Source organism: Pleurodeles waltl, chromosome 2_2 (assembly GCF_031143425.1).
Source record: "Pleurodeles waltl isolate 20211129_DDA chromosome 2_2, aPleWal1.hap1.20221129, whole genome shotgun sequence".
Taxonomy (NCBI): domain Eukaryota; kingdom Metazoa; phylum Chordata; class Amphibia; order Caudata; family Salamandridae; genus Pleurodeles; species Pleurodeles waltl.
In genome coordinates, this window is record NC_090439.1 from 1154948816 (window position 1) to 1154971641 (window position 22826).

Consider the following 22826-nt stretch of genomic DNA (forward strand, 5'->3'; position numbering starts at 1 on the left):
CCACTGCTAACCAGTGCTAAAGTGCAAATGCTTTCTATGTAAAATTGTATGTAATTGGTTTATCCATGATTGGCATATTTGATTTACTAGTAAGTCCCTAGTAAAGTACACTAGAGGTTCGAGGGCCTGTAAATCAAATGCCACTAGTGGGCCTGCAGTACTGATTGTGCCACCCACATAAGTAGCTTTGTAATAGCCACTGCAGTGTCTGTGTGTGCAGTTTTAACTGTAAATTCGACTTGGCAAGTGTACCCACTTGCCAGGCCTAAACCTTCCCTTTTCTTACATGTAAGACACCCCTAAGGTAGGCGCTAGGTAGCCCCAAGGGCAGGGTGCAGTGTATGGTTAAGGTAGGACATATAGTAATGTGTTTTATATGTCCTGACAGTGAAATATTGCTAAATTAGTTTTTCACTGTTGCAAGGCCTGTCCCTCCCATTGGTTAACATGGGGGCTACCTTTAAATCTGATTAAAGTGTAGATTCCCTTTGGGAGTGGATGGACATGTGGAGTTTGGGGTCTCTGAGCTCACAATTTAAAAATACATCTTTTAGTAAAGTTGATTTTGAGATTGTGTGTTTGAAAATGCCACTTTTAGAAAGTGAGCATTTTCTTGCTTATACCATTTCTGTGACTCTGCCTGTTTGTGGATTCCCTGTCTGGGTCAGTTTGACAGTTGGGCTGGTTGCACCTCACACTAGACAGTGACGCAAAGAGAGCTGGGGTGTAGCCTGCATATCCTGATGAGCCATCTGTGCTAGGAGGGAGGGGAGGAGTGGTAATTCACACCTGAAAGGGCTGTGCCTGCCCTCACACAATGCAGTCTCCAACCCCCTGGTTAGTGTCTGGGGTCTGGCCTGGCAAGGCAGGATTTCACATTCCAAAGAGACTTTACTTTGAAGTAAGCCTACTTCAAAGGAGAAATTGGGTATAAAAAGGGCACCCAAACCACAGACTTTAGAAACACTTCTGGAAACAAGAGGACCCTCTGCCTGGAGAAGAGCTGAATAGCTGAGGAAGAAGAGCTGCCCTGCCTGTAACTGTGCTTTGTGGAGCTCTCCTGCAGTTGCTGCTTCTGCCAGAGTAAGAGGGCAAAGACTGGACTTTGTGTGCCTTCCATCTTGAGAAGAAATCTCCAAGGGCTTGATCAAGAGTTGCCTCCTGTTGTTTGAAGTCTCAGGGACAGCAAAGACTTCTCTCTGCCAGCACCTGGAGTCTCTGGAGAGACTCCTACTCTGCCCTGTGGTTCCCATCCAGTTCCTGGGACTCTGAAAGGAGAAGCTGGCAGCCTAAAGACAAGAAAAAACACGCACAGAGCGCCGTGCGGGGAAAAGATTGACCCAACTCCGTTCTGCGGCTGAGAAAAACGACGCGCCGCCGGCTCCGCAGCTGAGAAACGACGCTCGCAGGAAACGCGGCCGAAGAATCGACGCACGGAGCAGGAAAAACGACGCACAGCATCGCTGATGGAGGCTGGGAGATCACAACCTGCGCTGTGGGATTTTCGGATCATCGTGCGGCTGAATTTTCGACTTGCGTACCACCGTGCAGAGTTATTTTTGACGCACACCCGCCCGTGCGGGGTTATTTTTGACGCACACCAGGTACATTTTAACTCTAGCAGCGCTAGTGTGTTTTTAAAACTACTTAAAGACTCTTTTTGATTTTTAATTGATAACTTGACTTGTGTATAGTGGATTTTTGTCATTTTGCTCTTGTTTTATTTAGATAAATATTTCCTATTTTATCTAAACCTGTGTTGTGGCATTTTGTAGTGTTTTCATTAAGTTACTGTGTGTGTTGGTACAAATACTTTACACCTAGAACTCTGAAGTTAAGCCTACTGCTCTGCCAAGCTACCAAAGGGGTAAGCAGGGGTTAGCTGAGGGTGATTCTTTTTTACCCTGACTAGAGTGAGGGTCCTTGCTTGAACAGGGGGTAACCTGACTGTCAACCAAAGACCCCATTTCTAGCACTCACCCACATGTACAAGGCCATACACAACGCAGGGCCAGCCTACTTGAACCACCGCATCTCCTTACACTCCCCTGCGAGATCCCTCTGCTCCACCCAGATGGCCCTGGCCACCACCCCTCGCATCCGCAAAACTACTGCTGGAGGAAGATTCTTCACCTACATTGCAGCAAAGAGCTGGAACAACCTCCCCCTGCAACTCAGACAAAGCCCGTTGCTCACCATCTTCAGGAAGAACCTCAAGACATGGTTCTTCAAATGAAGCCTCTCTCCTCCCCCCAGCGCCTTGAGACCCTCACAGGTGAGTAGCTGCACTCTACAAAAAACTGATTGAAAGTGACATGTAAGCAACCCTGCATAAAAGTGAAAAACACAAGAGTCAAATAAACCTTTTATTAACGTATTTCAAAGCTAATAGTTATTTATATGCATCTTTATTAATTTCCTTTGGAAGTATACTATTTTCTTTCAAGGTCAATCAGGATACACTTCAGATATCTGTAGTCATCCATGGTCTAGGGTGAGGAAACAGGACGTTGCAAAAACCTGCTATCGAGCTCATCCTAAAGAGAAATGAGACAAGGACATTTAGTATAACAGAAAATTACTATTTAGGATTTCAAAGAAATAAACATTTTTTAGATGGCTAGATGTATTGTGTTTTCTCCTGCCATTTTCTGGTGTATGTCCCAAATATTGATCATCTTCTACTATCAGCTTGTCCTTATGCAAAGAGAATAGCTAGTTGTTTGTAATTGTTTACATACCCTTAAAATAGACCTCTGGAGCCATTTTGCTTCCTGATTTTAAAAACAAGGCTTCAACGATGGGCAACATGATTTACAAATTATAAACTTGAAGGGGCATAGTTAAGAGCCCCTAGCGCCTCCTTGCGCCACATTAGCATCATTTTATTTACGCTAATGTGGTCCAACAAGGCCAAAATCCCTGCGCCATATTTCCAAAGTGGTGCAATGAATGCATTGCGCCACTTTGTAAACCTTTGCATTACATTATGGCTGTACCAGGCATAATGTATGCAAAGGGGGCGTTCCCCGTAAGGGGGGGTGAAAAAATGGCGCAAAGAAATCTAAGAGATTTCCTAGCCTTATTTTTTTCAGCACTTTTATCGCTTGCTCAGAGCAAAGCATCAGACTAGCGTAAAAAATTCTGATGCTAGTCCCCTAACTACCACCATGGTGCACTGTATTTTAAATATGGCGCACACATGATGGTGTTGGGGCGCTAAGAAGCTCAAGAAAAGTGGCGCTGCACTATGTGCAGCACCACTTTTCTTAGTTATGCCCCGTAGTACCAACTTACTAATGCTTTGCTCTGGATTTACGTTACTTTTGTAAAGCAAACCTGAAGGAAAGTATTATGCTGGGATTTACTATCCAACGCAAATCAGGATTTGCATTGCATATTTTCCCAAAGTAATGATACGCACCGATTTGCATTATTTTACATCAAACTGGAGTTCCATGGGTGGTACATGGGTGTTTCCAGGCAAACACCCATTGGTTTTGATAAAAAAAAAAACTATCTACAAACATTCATAGACAGGAATTTTCAAAAACTCTGACATCTCCTAGAGGTAGTCCTACCAAGAAGAAATGTTCCTACTTTGCATGCCTGCTGCATTGTATAGCACACAGAAAACATGTTAAAGGATAGATTTTATACTAGAAGGGTGCCATTCTAATACAAAAACAATTCCTTATGCAATGCATAAACCTGTCGTATGGTGCATTGAAGCATCGCAGCCTAAAGTGGGCCCTCGGAGGGCGTACATGTCTTCGTGGATATGGTACTGTTCATCTCTTTTCATTTAACGCATTGTAACTCAGCAACTAGTGATGTATCTGCTTTAACCAGTAGAGACATTTGAGGTTTTGGATAATAATCTGTATGGAAGAAGCCAAGGTTTGGTGGTAGGTCCTTTTCGGGCATGGGTGTGGCCCACTGGAGCGCCCAACCTCCTTCAGTTGACCTCCAAATTTCTCACCTTTAGAAAGCACCTTAAACCGCGGCAACTTTCGAGATGGGGCTCTTTCACCAGGGGCGGCTCCTCCATTAGGGCGGAGGAGCGTTGCCCCCCGCCAACAGCAGAAGCTGCAACCCTTTCACCATAAAGAGATAATAAACTACGTTTGCACCGCTTTTTAGCTGAATGCAATGAGTAAACCCCTAGGTTTTCATACCTTGGCTGAGAATACCTGTGAGAACGTTTGTACTCGAATGTCCACCAAACATCCAGCCATTCATTATTTTCTCAAGACTACTTACTCATGATTCTTATGGTCTAATACAGTTCCCAAATGTCTTTGTTCAAACTATCCCAATCCCAACAAACAGAAACCATATTTTCCTTCGCATATCATATTCGCTCAAAACCTCAAAGGGATTTTTGCAACATACACTGGCCAGATTACATAGCGCCGCATTCAAGTTTTCCAACTACTAATATCATTCAAAGTGAAAAACGACCTTGAGTCAGCCATCCTTCTCACAAGAAACTTCACTTCGACAAAAAGATCTTCTCACATCTAATGTATTCACACTCATGGCAACATTGTATTGCCATGTGTTTGTACTTCCGTGTAGGCTTTCAGAATCCACCCACAACACGTCTCATCACTAGCTTTAGTTTCTCAGCTTTGAGAGAAACCTCTAAAAATGTTTGTTTCGCTCCTGCTAGACAGGCATTTTTTCTGCAGGTTATCAATATGAGCTTTATCAAGTCTGTAACATTCTTGTCGTTGGCTTTTTTCTGCACTAGCATTGTATTTTCCCATTGTATTTTGTTCCTATATTAAACAGTCTCAACTGTTGGCGCTATGTGCTGCGAGGACATTTCCTCCATGTACGAGATTGGACTTTTTATGCAGCTAGCAATATCCATAGCTTTCACGAAGTCGAACTAGACTTGTTCTGTCCCCTAACTTGTTCCTGATAATTTCTTCTTCTCAGTTTTCTAACTCACATGGAGACTCTAAAAACACAAACACATATTCTGGTGAGTGCTCACATCGGACATTGATTCATGGCTTGAAAGGAACATCCGAGGATGAGCTCATGGGCGTAGGAAGTGTGGGGGACGTGGGGATGTATCCCCCCAGATTTTGGAGGGTGGGGGACACGGGGGACGAAGGTGGGGGGGACAAGGGGACAAAATAATTTCCCCTTTTACATCTATTATTCAGAGGGCCATTAGCGCACAAAAGCGCTACTTATAATAGCCCTGTAGGGACCATCTTCCAATCTGATGGCAACAGAATGAAGGTGAGTCCGGAGGCCCCCTACACCCTCTGCCCTTTTGTTTGTCCTGTATACAGCTCTGGGCATTAAGGGTGCTCAGAAGAACAAAGGGCACGAGGAAAAGAGTTTTGGATAATTACTGTCTGCATCACCTGCCGCCTTGAAGAGGAGCGCTGTAGGATGCCTTCAGGAGGAGCTGCAGGACAATGAGGAAGATCTAAGGAGGAAACAGCGTCCCACTCAGCCTGATGCCTGCAGGCTAGAAAGGAGACTCTGTGAAACACAATATTTGTATTTGCCTAAGATCACACCAGTTGGTGAAACAGTAAAGTTGAGATTGAGCCCAGATTTTACATTCGCACACAACAATTTAGCTATTAGAAGGGTATATTTTTCTAAGATTTATGTTTAATGCTTTTTTATCTAGGTAATGAAGGGCTTGATTATAGCGTGGCTAACAGGGAGAAGCCATATTTCATTTGGGGCCGTTATGCCTAGCTTTAATATTTATGTTGTTATCATTACATACTTCGACATATTGAAGTATATTATCTTTTCTCTATCTTTTCTTCACTGTACTCTGAAACAATCTACCCTATGCCACTGCCCCCTACACCAGTTTTCTCCACTCTGTGCTACTCTACGCCACTGCAATCTATGCTGTACCACTCCACTCTACATCACTCTACTCTGCAGCACTCTACACTACGCCACTGCAATCTATGTTATTCTACTCTAACTATTGTACACTACACCCCTGCACTCTGCCAGTGCACTCTTCACCTCTTTACTCAAAACCAATGCACTCTATGCCAATCTCCTCTGCACTACAGCACTCTATTCCACTGCTTTCAATGCCACTGTACTCTGCGCCACAGCACTCTAGGCGACTGCACTCTATGCCACTCTACAATACACCACTGTACTCTGCGACCCTCTAATCTGCAACATTGCACTCTGCCACTGAACTCCATGCCACTCTACTCTGCACCACTGCATTCAATGCCACTTTACTCTGTCCCACTGCACTCTTTTCTGCACCACTGCACTCTAATCTACTCTATTCTACACCACTCCACTGTAGGCACTTCACTCTACTTTGAAATCATCTCCTCTATGCCACTGCAATCTACGTAACTCCACTCTATGCTATGCCAGTCTAATCTACCCTGGACCACTCCAATGTACCCTGCGCCACTCCACTCTGCACCGCTCTATGCTACTGCACTCTACATCACTATGCTCCACTCTGCAACAATCTACTCTTCACCACTATACTGTACTCTGCCGCAATCTACTCTATGCCATGGCACTCTATACAACTCTATTCTACTCTGCACCATTGTACTCTAAGCCACTCTTCTCTACTCTGCATCACTCTACATCACTGCACTCTACACCAATGCATTCTATGCCACTCTACTCTACACCACTGCCCTTTATGGCACTCTAGTCTGCAACACTGCACTCTGCCACTGAACTATACTCCTCTCTACTCTGCACCACGGCACTCTACTCTGCACTGCTCCGCAATATGCCACTCTATTGCACTCTACACCAACGTACTATATGCCACTACACTCTATGCCATTCTACTCTGCATCACTGCACTCCACCACTGCACTCTACACCAGTCTACTCTACCTTGCACCACTCCACTCTACCATGCACTGCATCACTCTATGACACATCACTCTGAACCACTGCAATCTATGTTGTGCCACTCCACTCTGCTCCCCTCTACTCTTCACCACTCTATGCTACGGCACTGTACGCTAAACCAGTGCAGTCTTCGTCAATGCACTCTACACCACTTTACTCAAAACCAATGCACTCTATACCACCACACTCTACACCAATCTACTTTGCACCACTGTACTCTATGCCACTTCACTCTAGACCACCCAACTCCACTCTATGACACTTCATTCTGACATTACACTCCATGATACTAGACTCTGACACTCCGTTCCATTAAACTCTAACACTTTCTCCACTCTGTAACTCCCTACACAACTCCCTATACGCCACTCTATTCCACTTTGCTCCACTCTAAGCCACTCCACCCCACTCTATGCCATTTCAATCTACGATACTCTACTCAACGCCACTGCACAACCTTCTATGCCACTCCTCTATACAACAATGTACTATGCTCAACAACACTCTACCCAACTTTCTCTATGCTAGTTCACGTTACTTTACTCTACTCCAGTTCACTCTTATTTATGCCTTTGCACTCTACGACACTCTGCCACTCCACTCTGTCACTCTATTACACTGTGACACTACTCCACTCTACTACTACTTTATGGCATTGGTGCTTGATTAGAGATTCAGATCTCCATTGATTGCCTTGTCACTCATATGAAACGTGAGTCAGATTTATCTTTGCCGTTTTGGTTACAAGCACTCTGTAACCCTTTTAACTCAAGCTTAACGAAGGCGTAGGATGATCCTGATTGTCTAAGTGATTGAAATATCGTTGTTAAAGTACCTTGACTTGACTTTGTGATATTGTACATAAGTTGGCATAAGCATGGGTACTATGAGCTAATGACTTCTTGATTCACTATTTGAGTCATTCATGTAAAAGTCGGTGTATAAAAGCTTGTAAATCATTATTGTGGATGCTAACCTTGTAGGAAAGTAGCCTTTTTCTAGCTTGGCTACCCCCACATTTGGCTTGTTTGCCAGTGTGTTTGAGTGTGTCTACTGGTATCCTGCTAATCAGGACCCCAGTAGTTATGGTCTCTCCCTTAAATTATGGTTGTTGCATACTGGTAACCCAGTATTTCACCCAAGATTGGCATACTGGTGCCCCCTTATAAGTCCCTATTATATGGTACTTGGGTACCCAGAGCATTGGGGTTCCAGGAGATCCCTATGGGCTGCAGCATTTATTTTGCCATCCATAGGGAGCCCATGCAAAGGCTTCTGCAGGACTGCCATTGCAGCCTGCGTGAAAAGGTGCATGCACCCTTCCACTGCCAGATACACTGCACCAGGTCACTTATAAGTCACCCCTATAGCAGGCCCTCCAGCCCTGAGGGCAGGGTGCAGAGTACCTGTGTGTGAGGGCACCCCTGCACTAGCAGAGGTGCCCCCACGACCTCCAGGATCATTTCCCCAGATTTCAGGAGTGCGGAGATGCCATTTTACACGTGTACTGGAAATAGGTCACTCCCTATTCCCAGCTACATAATGGTAACTCCGAACATAGGTATGTTTGGTATCAAACATGTTGGAATCAAACCCCAAGGCTTTTGCAAGCATTGGTTGTATGATTTCATGCACTCTGGGGGCTCCTTAGAGGACCCCCAGTGTTGCCATTCCAGCCTTCTGAGGTTTTCCAGGCAGCCCCAGCTGCTGCCACCTCTCAGACAGGTTTCTGCCCTCCTGTTGCTTGAGAAGCTCAAGCCCAGGAAGGCAGAACAAAGGATTTCCTTTGGGGGAGGGGTGTTACACCCTGTCCCTTTGGAAATAGGTTTGAAAGGGGTAGCTTCCTTCCCCAGGCCACTGGAAATGCTTTGAAGGGCAAATTTGGTGCCCTCCTTAAATAATCCAGTCTACACCGGTTCAAGTACCCCCAGTCCCCTCTCTGGCACGAAACTGGACAAAGGAAAGGGGAGTGACCACTCCCCTGTCCATCACCACCCCAGGTGTGGTGCTCAGAGCTCCTCCAGAGGGGCCCTGGGTTTTGCCATCTTGGATTCCAAGTTGGCAGCGAACTCTGGGAGCATCTGAGTGGCCAGTGCCAGCAGGTGGTATCAGAGCCGTCCCCTGATAGGTGCTTACCTGTTTAGCTGACTAATCCCCCTTTCAGGGCTATTTAGGGACCCTCCTTTGGGAGGTTCTTCAATTTCAGATTGCAAGACTCCAGCAGGAATCCTCTGCATCCTTTACTTCACCTTCTCACCGAAGAAACTGCATCTGGACTGTCCAGGAACTCCACAAACTGCAACAACGAAGCAAAGACGACTTCTGCAACATTGTAACTTCAGTTCCTGCCAGCAACTGCAGCTTTTTCCCGATCGTGCATCCTCAGAGGACAGCCTGTCTTCAGTCTGCACCAGAAAAATTAACAAATCTCCCTTGGAGTGAAGGAGTCACTCCCCAGCTTCAGCAGGCACCTCTCTGCAATTATGACCATCTGCATGGGTCCCCTCTTCTGACGAGTTGCATGGATCCTGCATCACAGGTGGTAGACTGAAGTGGTCCCGATGGTCCTGACGTCCTACTGTCCAACTTTGGTGGAGGTGAGAGCTTGCCTTCTCACGCAAGACAGTACCCCGTGCACCACGTGTTTTTCAGTTGCCAAGGCGTGTGGCATCCTTGTATGAAATTCTTTGTGCACAATGTAGCTCCGGCCCCCAGCACTCCTTCCTGAGATGCACAGCTTCCTGAGTGGTTCTCTGGCGGTGTGGGATCCTTTGTTTTTGTGCTACGTGTGCCTCCTTTTGCAACTCCTTTGTCCCCGTGATGGGGGACTCCTGTGTGTGCTGGCTGGTATTCTGTGGGCTCTCTGAGTTGCTGAGAGCCCCCCTCTGAATCCTCCTCCTGGGTAGAGTCCCTTCCTGGTCCCGGGGAGTGCCATTTTCCGCTAACCATGAGCTTTGCCTGTGCCAAGGCTTGTTGGTGGAATCCAGCGATGCAAACCAGACTGCAATCATCCATCCGGTGTGGGATATCACTGCACCAAACACAAACCCGCATCCATCTTCATGGGTGCGGTACTGACTGTTGTTCTTCACCAGTGGTTCTTCTTTTGCACCTTGATTGTCTTCCCTGGACTCTTCTGTGCTTCTTGGACTTAGTCCCATTATTCCACAGGTCTTTAGGTCCAGGAATCCACCCTTTGGGTCTTGAAGTATCTTCTGGTTCTTGCATTATCTTCTTTCTCGTGTTCTTGTGTGTTCTAGGAAAGTTACTGTGATTTACTCCTGCTTTCCTGGGCTCTGAGGTGGGTTCTATTACTTACCTTTGGTGTTTTCTAATACTCCCAGCGCCCCTCTACACACCACAATTGCCTAGGTGGGAAACCAACATTCGCATTCCACTTTCTTAGTACATAGTTTGTGTTTCCCCTAGGCCCATTTCTAACCATTGTAATTTTCACTAATTGCACGGTTTTCTAACTGTTTTTATTGCTATTGCTGCATAATAGTGTATATAATTGGTGTATTACTTACCTCCTAAGGGAGTATAGTCTCTACGGTATTTTTGGCATTTGTGTCACTAAAATAAAGTACCTTTATTTTTGTAACAGTGAGTATTTTCTTTCATGTGTGTGAGTATTGTGTGGCTACAGTGGTATTGCATGAGCTTTGCATGTCTCCCAGATAAGCCTTGGCTACAGCCACCCCTATAGAGCCTGGTGTCTAGACACTGCCTACATTTCACTAATAAGGGATAACTGGACGTGGTATAAGGTGTAAGTACCATGGGTACCCACTACAAACCAGGCCAGCCTCCTCCAAACCACTGTACTATATAGGTTACTTTTTACATTTTTCTTGTAATTGGCGACATTGGGTCATCCAGATAACTTGTGTAATGCCCGAATACCAGTCTTTCTCGATTTCCCCTGTTGATGTTTTCCCACTACATTTGATCTTTTATATTTTGATTGAATAAATGCATAAAACATTCCATTTGCATACTACTTTAATATCATTGTTTATGGGAGTTGTGTTGCAGTTTTTCAAGGGACCCCTGTTCCTTTAAAGTTAAGTTTACTGCTCCATTCTAGGACACTCTACTTACTCCATGATACTATGCCACACCAGTCGAAGACACATCATTCTCCTTTATGCCATTAACTTTGAGCCATGCTGAATAGTAGTCTCACTAATGTACAGCATGGCTAAAACACATTGCCAAAGGCAATAGAACTTGCATAGGCGAGACCTATTGGCTTTGCCAATGCTTGTTTATAAGGTATGAACTTTAAGGTGACTTGCAATATCCTTATGTACACAGGGGGTATTTTACCCCATATAATACATGGTCACACCACCAACTTTCCCACAAACCACTTAAAACCTTAGTGCATAGCTTCTGTCATTCCAAGCTATTAAAGTAGAGCAGAACAAAGAAAAGCAGCATTCAATTTTTTACTTTAAACAGCTGCATTAATTATGCTCTGTGACCTGATCTACCTTTTACCTTGGCTGCTAGCTCTGGCAGAAGGCATTGTAATGTCAGAAATCGACTGTAATAACCCTATTTCTGATGTATTTTCTGATGTATTTTCTTTAAAATCAGTGAATGTCTTTTCTTTACACGCTGTGACTTGGTGCATCACAAACAGCTGTTTCTAAACAAATTAGTGACTGCAGTTTATACAGAGATTAGAGAATCCATGTTTTTTTAGCCTGTAACTCCAAGAGCTTCTTCAGTTGAAATGCTTCTAGTTATGACTGATGTGGAGCTGAGCTTCCCAAGAGTGAGTAGAAGTGTTATTAGAACTATGGTTTCCGAGCACAGTTTACAACTATTGTACCTAATCGCTTTTAATCTCTCCAGTGCGGTTCCAATTGGCATGAGGCGAAGGGCATGATGGGTGTGGGGCGCAAAGGGTATGTTCTTCCTTTTTACCCTCCTACCTTGATTTGCTTGGTGCATGAAGATGCAAGGTTAATCAACATGTTATTTTCACATTTGAGCTAATTACTTTGTGAATATAAATAACAATAAAAGATACTTTCAGACTGTGAAAACATGCCTTCCTTTCTCCCAATTTCACTTCCAATATATATGATTGTGTACATTTATCAGAGCCTGCAGTTCGTAAACAACGAGCGATTTGTATAGGGTTGATTGAAAGTCCTCAAGGCTGTCCCTCTCCCCCCCAGAACTTTATTGTCTCCTACGCCCCTGGATGAGCTGCTCCTGTGTTCCTGCCACTGAATTTGCCACCTCTGAGGCCAGTGATGGCAAATGCAGAGCCAGGGAGTCGCAGCTGCGACCTCTAAATGACCTCCATCGGTGCACACAATATTGTTTTACCTCATTGTGTTACACCATTACCTTACACTATTGTGAGGCATTGCTTGTCACTGCTCATCTCCTGATGGCGGTGGTGAAACGCAAATGCATTCCAGATCCATCTTTATTTGCGAGACCCTCATCCCTCATAATTTAAACAAGCATTTGCAATGCAATGGGTCTCGCGTTTACTCGAGTTAAAGCTCTTAGCGCTGTAAACTCCTAACTTGCCACATAAACTGAAAAGTGAAACCGTTTTACATAAGCGACCCGACGGCCACCATGAGCACAAAGCAAACACTTAAAAGGAAACAGTGAAACGTATCGACAAAAGTGCAATTATCCATGTAACCTGAAAAAAGTGCAAATATGCATATAACAGAGTCGATCTTATGCAAAGCGCTCTACTACTGCCTACAAATGGAGAGAAAAAATAGTGCAGAAACCATAGGGAAAACATGGAGCTTCGTATGTTTCCATAGTTGGCCGGTGCACTCAAGTAGGGCTAAACACCGGAAAAGGCATGACATATGCATGCCTTTCACTAATAAAAGCAAGCGGATTTTAAAAGGCAAGCCCACGAACCAACCAAACTCCTGGGCTTGACAAAGGCGTGGTTAAAATGGTGAATTTGACCGCAAAGTTTTTTGTACTTTGTTGACTGAAAATCCAGAGTTTATATATGTGCGCTATTGAAACATTCTAACAATTTTATATTGTGTGCTATGCATGACTCTCCCTCCCCAAGAGGTCTTTAAAATATAGTGGTAACAAAGCAGGTTTTACATTAAAATGTCGATAAAAATTCACTAAAGGATACTATGGTGGTCATTCTGACCTCGGCGGTAAAAGGCGCCTACCGCCGGTCAGAAATCCTCCATAATCCCGCCGCGGTCGCGGAAACCCGCCACGGTCATTCTGACCCGCAGAAGGCAAACCTCCGAAAATCCGACCGCCACAACAGACCGCCAGACCAGCGGTCGGCGGAAAGGTGGAGGTGACCAAACCTCCACCGCCACGCCAACAGAAATACGCCCATCCCATTACGACCCACGAATCCACGCGGCGGTCATTCAAACGCGGTATTCCATTGGCGGGACACACCGGCGCGGTCAGAATACACACAAACGAACAAAACTCAGCCACATTGGACGATTTGAATCCCACACACCTGATACACATACACACACCACTCCCACACACACAATACAATATAAAACACACACCCACATCACCCACAAACCCCTACGCTTAAAAATTCGGAAAGAAGGCAAGAGCGAGACACCAGCATCCAAAACATAACAGCCACAGCCACTCAACACCATCACCCACACACTATCCACACACAAAACAACACACACCACCACACTCAACTCACTTAAATACACATACTCCACCCCACACATCATACACACCACCCCATGGCACCCCAAAGACAACCCCGCTTCACAGACGAAGAACTCAGGGTCATGGTGGAGGAAATCGTTCGGGTAGAGCCCCAGCTGTTCGGCACACAGATACAATACACCAGCATTGCCCGGAGGACGGAGCTATGGCAGAGGATTGTCGACAGGGTGAACGCAGTGGGACAGCACCCCAGAAATCGGGAAGACATCAGGAAGCAATGGAACGACCTACGGGGGAAGGTGTGTTCCATGGTATCCAGGCACAACATCGCCGTGCAGAAGACTGGCGGAGGACCCCCACCTCAACCCCCACAATTCACATCATGGGAGGAGAAAGTCTTGAACATCCTGCATCCTGACGGCCTCGCAGGAGTCGGCGGAGGAATGGATACTGGTAAGTTGAAGCTTCAATACTGCTTCCCCCCCACCTGCATGCCAAATCAGACCCCAACCCTCACCCCCATCCTCGAACCCCACCCTCACCCCCACCCCCATCCTCACCCCCACCCTCACCCCCACCACCATCCTCACCCCCACCACCATCCTCACCCCCACCCCCAGCACACCTATTCCCCGCCAATGTCTCACCATCACAACCCACACATCCCAAAACCTAGGCCTGCATGCGTCCACTAAGCATGGACACCCATCACCAAAGCATGCCCAATGCATATACACATCCCCCCCACAAGCCACCCTCACCAAAGCCCCCACACACGAATGCCAGCACTTGGGGACACGAGAACCCACAGATACACCCATATGCGACACATTTAAACTATAACCATACCTCTATACCCCTGCAGGACCCGACCGTCAACACACCGCGGCGGAGGGGCCAGAATTATCCACACCCCCCACCCAAGAGGCCGTCAGCGATGACAGCAGCTCTGTCGACCTGGACACCGATGACCAGCCCGGACCATCGGGGACCTCTGGACAGTCGGTTCCCCTCACACAGGCCCAGGCCACTACAGACCCAAACCCCTCTGGGAACACCAGCACAGCTCCCACCCAGCGGGCCCATGCCTCTGTCTCCAGGGCGCGTCAATCTGCGGTGTGTCTACCACTACAGGGCACCCAGGATAACCCACCACCCCAACAACAACAGGGACCTGGGGGCAGTGGTAGTGGGCACACCGGCCAGGGGGCAGAGGCCCAGGGAAACAGGGCAACTCGGCGGGCAGCTGTGCGACAGGGGGGGGAGGAGAGGCCCAGGGAACCCACTCTCCACGAGGTCCTCACCACCATCATGGGAGCATACAACCGCTCCCAGGAGACGATGGCGACGGTACTGGCCCGGTTCCAGGAGATCCAGGTGCTGCAGGAGGAACACTATCGGGGGTACAGGGAGGACATCAGAGCCATCAACACCACCCTGGTTACCATGGTAGGGCTGCTGCAGGACCTCGTAAACAGCAGGGCGGATACTGAACAACACCCAAGGGCCCCTGCCACTAGCCTGGACCAAGAACAGCCATCCACCTCCGCCGGCGCTAGTGGACAGGAGGCCCCCGCACAGCAGCAGCCCACCAGACCCCCACCTCCTGCAGGAGAAGAACCACCCCGCAAGAGGGCCCTGAGATCTCGCAAGAAGACAGAGTAGGATGTCAAGACCCCCGCCAGCAAAGGATACCACCTGATGTCATCCCACTGTCCCACATTGTCACCCTGTCCATCCTTGAACTGCCCATGCTCCATCTCTCCACAGGCCTCTGGACAATGCACCTGTGTGACTGTTACTCTGGACTCTGCCATGGACATTCCTTCACCATAGCCCCCACCCACTTGAAACCACCCATCCCATTTTGAGCACTTCAATAAACACCTATTTTGCACCAAAATATCAGGAGTCTGGCTGTGATTTCAATAGATTGTAATTGACATGACAGTGCAAATATGTCCTTGTACATGGTGAAGTCAACAAACAGCTGCCACAAAGCTGTAGTCCATGGGGAAACGAAGCACAGGACTCGTAGTGGGGACCCCAGATCTGAAATAGGGAGGGAAAAGCCAAAACTCAGTCATCATACACTGGGGCAAATAGACAGGCAGCAGAGATGCTGGAGAGTAGTTAACATTTACTAAATTATCTTTGAAATGTTACCTGTGTCCTATTGGAAGTACTGTTCAATGATTCTGTCCCTGTTGTCTGTTTCAGCCCCGTCGTCTTCCTCCTCGTCACTCTCCTCAGGTTCCACCGCTGCCACAACACCACCGTCTCGACCATCCTCCTGCAGGAAAGGCACCTGGCGGCGCAAAGCCAGGTTGTGAAGCATGCAGCAGGCCACGATGATGTGACACACCTTCTTAGGTGAGTACATTAGGGATCCACCTGTCATATGCAGGCAGCGAAACCTGGCCTTTAGGAGGCCAAAGGTGCGTTCGATCACCCTCCTAGTACGCCCATGGGCCTCATTGTACCGTTCCTCTGCCCTGGTCTGGGGATTCCTTACTGGGGTCAGTAGCCACGACAGGTTGGGGTACCCAGAGTCCCCCACTAGCCATACACGGTGTCTCTGTAGCTGTTCCATCACGTAAGGGATGCTGCTATTCCTGAGGATGTAGGCGTCATGCACTGACCCTGGGAATTTGGCATTTACATGCGAGATGTACTGGTCAGCCAAACACACCACCTGGATGTTCATTGAATGGTAATTTGTTCTGTTCCTGTACACCTGCTCCCTGTCTCTTGGGGGAACCAAAGCCACATGGGTCCCATCAATGGCACCAATTACGTTGGGAATATGTCCAAGGGCGTAGAAATCACCCTTCACTGTAGCCAATTCGCCCACCTCAGGGAAAATGATGTAGTTCCTCACGGATTTCATCAGGGCAGACAACACTCTGGATAACACCTTCGAAAACATGAGCTGAGACATCCCGGAAGCAATTCCCACGGTTGTCTGAAATGACCCACTTGCCAAGAAATGTAGTACTGACATGACCTGCACCAGAGGGGGAATCCCTGTGGGTTGGCGGATGGGGGACATCAGGTCGGGCTCCAGCTGGGCACACAGTTCATGGATAGTGGCACGGTTAAGACGGTAGGTCAGGATAATGTGGCGTTCTTCCATTGTCGACAGGTCCACCAGCGGTCGGTACACGGGAGGATTCATCCGTCTCCTCGCCCAACCCAGCGGACGGTGCCTAGGAAGGACAACATGGAGCACACAGTCAAGCAACCCACAGGTACGTACTCACAGCTAGCACAGTATACGATTCTCTATGCAGTGAATGGCGTGTCTGAGTGGCTATGCAAGGCCTAGGCCTGTGTGACGCAGTTGAAATTGAGACATGTGGGCCCTGGAAATGGCGGCTGCCTGACCTGTGAAGTGTGACAATGGGATGTGAGGTCAATGCGCTGGCGTGGCACACCGCGGCGGGCGGCGGGCGAAGACCGCGGCACGAAGCCGCATTGGTTAACATTGAAGCCTATGGGTTTCAGGAGCCAATGGCGAAGGGCGCCGGCGGTGGCGGGACGCACCGCCGCGGTACGCACCGCCGCGGACGTGACCGCCATTTTCTATCTACTTATCCACTTGCGACTTGAACTTTCACAGGAGAGGACCTATACTGCAAGTGTTGCTGTGACCTCGGTCTGGAAGGGACAATGGCTGCTGCGACTGGGGAAAGGGCCCCTGCCTTCACTGGAGAGGAGTTGGAGAAACTTGTGGATGGGGTCCTCCCCCAGTATGCGCTACTCTACGGTCCTCCAGACCAACAAGTGAGTTTAATTCAATATGGATTTGGGGCCACTGGCTGGCTTGGGGGCCTGGCGGGGATGGGGGGCATGTTGGGGCTGGCGGGGGGCCTGGCGGGGGGCCTGGCGGGGATGGGGGGCATGTTGGGCATGGCGGGGGGCATGGCGGGGGGCCTGGCGGGGATGGGGGGCATGTTGGGCATGGCGGGGGGCATGGCGGGGATGGGGGGCATGTTGGGCATGGCGGGGGGCCTGGCGGGGATGGGGGGCATGTTGGGCATGGCGGGGGGCCTGGCGGGGATGGGGGGCATGTTGGGCATGGCGGGGGGCATGGCGGGGATGGGGGGCATGTTGGGCATGGCGGGGGGCCTGGCGGGATGGGGGGCATGTTGGGCATGGCGGGGGGCCTGGCGCCGATGGGGGGCATGTTGGGCATGGCGGGGGGCCTGGCGCCGATGGGGGGCATGTTGGGCATGGCGGGGGGCCTGGCGGGGATGGGGGGCATGTTGGGCATGGCGGGGGGCCTGGCGGGGATGGGGGGCATGTTGGGCATGGCGGGGGGCCTGGCGGGGATGGGGGGCGTTGGGCCACTGGAAAGGAAAATGCTGAGAAACTTGAACGTGGTATTTCTCCCTCCCTGTACGTGTCACATAGGTCCGCGCCCATGAGAAGATCGGGATTTGGCGTGCCATCGCCAAGGAAGTCCGGGCCCTGGGGGTCCACCATCGACGGGGCACCCACTGCCGCAAGAGGTGGGAGGACATCCGCCGCGGGACCAAGAAGACCGCCGAGTCTCTGCTGGGGATGGCCTCCCAACGTAGGCGGGGTGCCTGCCGTCAACTGAGCCCCCTGATGTTCCGGATCCTGGCGGTGGCCTACCCTGAATTGGATGGGCGCGTGAGGGCAGCACAGCAGACACAAGGGGGTGAGTACAAGCATTATCTACTCTGTTGTCGCGCAGTGGAGGTGTCTGGGTGGGGGAGGAGGGCTGGGGGTCCCCCTAGGCCAGGGCGATATCTGTAGGCTGGGCACCCCCGTAAGCCCCTGTGTCCCCAGCCACCACCCTCAGTAGTTTGTCAGTACAGCCATCCCTGGGCCGTGTCATCCATGGGTGCAGTTGTCAACTCTAGGCGTGTAGGCCATGTTCCACGGAATGCGTAGCGTACCCCAAGTGTGCAACTTAGTGCAAGGGGCATCTGTGTCTGTCATGTCCGCTAACTGTACCGGAGATCCATGTACTCAATATCCCTTTATTTCTCTCTCCCCCCCCCTTTTTGTTTGTCTTTCTGTGCTTGTGTGCATCAGCATCATCAGGCGGAGGAGAAGTGGCATCGGGGCAGGAGGGAGCTGCATCTCACATGGCCCAGGAGGGCCATGCCACAGAGTCAGACTGGACCAGTGAGACGGAGGGCGAGGGAGCTCCACGACGGGGACGACTGGACCCTGCAGCGACACGGACACGTCCTCGGAAGGGGGCTCCCTTGCGGGGGTGGCACCATCCGTGCCCCCCGCCATTACAGGTACAGCCGCCACCCAGCGCACCATCTCCGCCCTCCCAGCAGCCCCTCAGCGTTCGCCCCGTGCCCGCTCTGCCAGGAAGCCGGGTATCTCCTTCGCCCCAGGCACCTCAGGCCCTGCCCCTGTTACCCCCGCTGCCCTCAGTGAGGAGGTCATTGACCTCCTCCGAACGCTCATTGTTGGGCAGACTACCCTTTTGAATGCCATCCAGGGGGTGGAGAGGGAGGTTCATCGCAGCAATGCGTACCTGGAGGGCATTCATTCGGGTCAGGCTGCCCATCAGCGATCGTTCCAGGCTCTGGCCTCAGCACTGACGGCAGCCATTGTCCCTGTCTCCTGCCTGCCTCTACTAACTCCCTCCTCCCAGTCTCCTGTTCCTCTGCCTGTCCCACCCACACCATAAGACCAGCCTGCACACACCTCAACACCCAAGAGAAGCTCATCCAAACATAAGCACCACAGATCACGCAGACATTCACACACGCAACATTCCGATGCAGACATGCCAACAGTCACTACCACCTCTGTGACCCCCACCTCCTCGTCTCCCTCCTCCCTCCCTGTGACGTCTACACTCACACCTCCATTCACCTCACCATCAGCCAATGTTTCCATCACCAGCACACCCTCCACTCCAGTCCGCACACGTGCAGTCACCACCCCCACTGCCATTTACACGTCCCCTGTGTCCTCTCCCACTGTGTCTGTCACCCCCTCTTCCACACCACACAAACGCAGCCACCCACCCACCCAACAGCCATCCACCTCACGACAGCCTATCCCTCCTGCACCTGCACCCAAAGACAGCAAACGTGACTCACCTACAACCACATCCTCTCCCTCCACTCCCATTCCCACTGTACCTACCACTCTCCATTGTCCCAAGAAGCTCTTCCTCGCCACTACTAACTTCTTTCCTGACCCTGAGCCCCCCCCTCCTTCTCGTCGGGGTAAGAAGAGCACCTCAGCCACCACCAGCCCTGCAGCCCCCTTGACAAGGGTGCAGGGGTATTGGAGCCCGCCAGCCCGCATGTCTGGATCTTCGCCCAGCAGCAAGGGGACAGCCAGCCCACCCCCTGGGAAGAGGAGCAGAAGGCGGAAGGGGCGCCGCAGGAGCCCGCCTTCTACATCCCCCCCGGACACCACCCAGAGACAGTCACCAGCCACAGCTCCAAAGGGAGGAAAGGGCCACAGGCCCACGACTAAGGAGGGCAAGGGCAGCAAGTCGGAGAGGTCAGGCAGCAGGCCTGCTGCCCAGGAGGAGCCCACAACCCCCATAGCCGCTGCCCCGGGAGGAACCGGCACAGCTGCCCCGGGAGAGCCCACCACCCCCATAGCCGCTGCCCAGGGAGGACCCAGCCCAGCTGGCCAGGAGGGCCCCACCACTCACAGCCCAGGTGGGCAGTGAAGGAGCACCATCCCCGCTGGCCAGGAGGGCACCACCAGGCAATTAGCAGTTGGCCATAGACCGGCCGCCGTCTCCAGAACCGTGGAACTGGGCCCCGCCGTCTCCAGAACCGCTGAACTGGGCCCCGCCGTCTCAAGAACCGCTGAACTGGGCCCCGCCGTCTCAAGAACCGCTGAACTGGGCCCTTCAGGGCAAGGAGCGCTGAACTGGGCCCCGCCGTCTCAAGAACCGCTGAACTGGGCCCTTCAAGGCAAGGAGCGCTGAACTGGGCCCCGCCGTCTCAAGAACCGCTGAACTGGGCCCTTCAAGGCAAGAAGCGCTGAACTGGGCCCCGCCGTCTCAAGAACCGCTGAACTGGGCCCCGCCGTCTCCAGAACCGCTGAACTGGGCCCCGCCGTCTCCAGAACCGCTGAACTGGGCCCCGCCGTCTCAAGAACCGCTGAACTGGGCCCCGCCGTCTCAAGAACCGCTGAACTGGGCCCTTCAGGGCAAGGAGCGCTGAACTGGGCCCCGCCGTCTCAAGAACCGCTGAACTGGGCCCTTCAAGGCAAGGAGCGCTGAACTGGGCCCCGCCGTCTCAAGAACCGCTGAACTGGGCCCCGCCGTCTCAAGAACCGCTGAACTGGGCCCTTCAAGGCAAGAAGCGCTGAACTGGGCCCCGCCGTCTCAAGAACCGCTGAACTGGGCCCCGCCGTCTCAAGAACCGCTGAACTGGGCCCTTCAGGGCAAGGAGCGCTGAACTGGGCCCCGCCGTCTCAAGAACCGCTGAACTGGGCCCCGCCGTCTCAAGAACCGCTGAACTGGGCCCCGCCGTCTCAAGAACCGCTGAACTGGGCCCTTCAGGGCAAGAACCGCTGGCCCTTTGGCAGACGTGGCAGGGCAGGATCTATCTCGGGCAGGGCTGCAGGATGTCCTCTGGCCAACTTGCCTCCTCCAGTGGCAGTGGGGTCTGTTATGGACTGTATGGACTGTGGCTTTGCTCTCCCCAGGATGGCCCAGTGGGCAGGCCACCCACTGTATGGACTGTATGGACTGTGGCTTTGCTCTCCCCAGGATGGCCCAGTGGGCAGGCCACCCACTGTATGGACTGTATGGACTGTGGCTTTGCTCTCCCCAGGATGGCCCAGTGGGCAGGCCACCCACTGGATGGACTGTATGGACTGTGGCTTTGCTCTCCCCAGGATGGCCCAGTGGGCAGGCCACCCACTGTATGGACTGTATGGACTGGGGCTTTGCTCTCCCCAGGATGGCCCAGTGGGCAGGCCACCCACTGTATGGACTGTATGGACTGTGGCTTTGCTCTCCCCAGGATGGCCCAGTGGGCAGGCCACCCACTGTATGGACTGTATGGACTGTGGCTTTGCTCTCCCCAGGATGGCCCAGTGGGCAGGCCACCCACTGTATGGACTGTTTGGACTGTGGCTTTGCTCTCCCCAGGATGGGCCAGTGGTCATGGAGTCCCCTCGTGGATCTGGCGTCGTGTACTCAAGTGGCTGAGGTGCCCCCCCTTCCCTTCCCCCTGAGGTGCCTGTCCTATTTTCTTTCTGATGCCCCTGCAGTGTTCTCTCCGTGGAGTTCTTGTCGTGGGACTGGGCCTTGCCCCTTTGCACAGGACCCCTGTGATCCACGGACAGTGGTTGGACTACATTTAGTAGCTGTATATATTTTGTACATAGTTTATTTATTTATTGGGATTAATGGTGTACATATTTCAATATATCTGCCCGTTTATGATCTCTTCTTTTGGTCTTTGCATTATTTCGGAGGGGGGTGGTTTGTGGGTTGTGACAGTGATCTGTGGGAATGCATTGATGTGTGTGTTGTAGTGGGTGTGGGTGGGTGGGTGTGTGCCGGTAATCTTTTCCCTCCCCTGTGTCGTAGGTGCCGTACTCACCGATGTCTTCCGCGCCGCCGGGCGTGCTCCTGGTATATGAGCAGGAATAGGAGTGCGGGGATGACCTGCAACTCTGGCTCCATACTGCCAGAATCTCGCGTGGAGTGCGTAGAGGTGAGCGTTTTCCCGTTCGTAGTCTGTTTCCGCCGTGTTCTTATCGGCGGTGCTCCCGCCCCGGAAAAGGTGGCAGATTGGTGGGTCGTAATAGGGTGGGCGGTACTTTGTCTGCCGCCGGGCTGTTGGCGGGAACCGCCGCGCTGTTTGTTTGTACCGCTGTGGCGGTCGGAGTGTTAAGTTGGCGGGCTGTGTTGGCGGTTCCCGCCAGGGTCAGAATTGCATATTTTAGACCGCCGGCCTGTTGGCGGCTTGGCCGCCGCTTTATCACCGACCGCCAGGGTCAGAATGAGGGCCTATGTTGTTCAGACAGATAATAACATTATGCAATTTCGCATGGCGCATAGTTCATCAAACGTATGTATGCATTTCATTTTCCATCCTACCCATTCATGCAAATTCCAAGAATCACTGAAATTTTTTTGCCCCCGCCACACAGCTTTGCCCCTATAGGAGCCGCCCCGGGTTGGCATATATTGTTAAAATACAGCATACGACAAGCAGATCGCATGAGAGTGGCTTAAGCAGCAATGGAAAGAGAGAGCAGTGCAGATTGGT

General features: G+C 50.9%; 1 protein-coding gene across 1 annotated transcript in view; it reads right to left on the bottom strand.

The window, feature by feature from the left end:
- Nucleotides 1–2353: 2353 nt before the first annotated feature.
- LOC138282987 (ly6/PLAUR domain-containing protein 2-like) overlaps nt 2354–22826 on the bottom strand; it is a 97757-nt gene continuing 77284 nt past the window's right edge. Inside the window, exon 4 of the mRNA XM_069221079.1 lies at nt 2354–2537. The gene's annotated coding sequence lies outside the window, so the exon portion shown is untranslated. The remainder of the gene's footprint in view (nt 2538–22826) is intronic.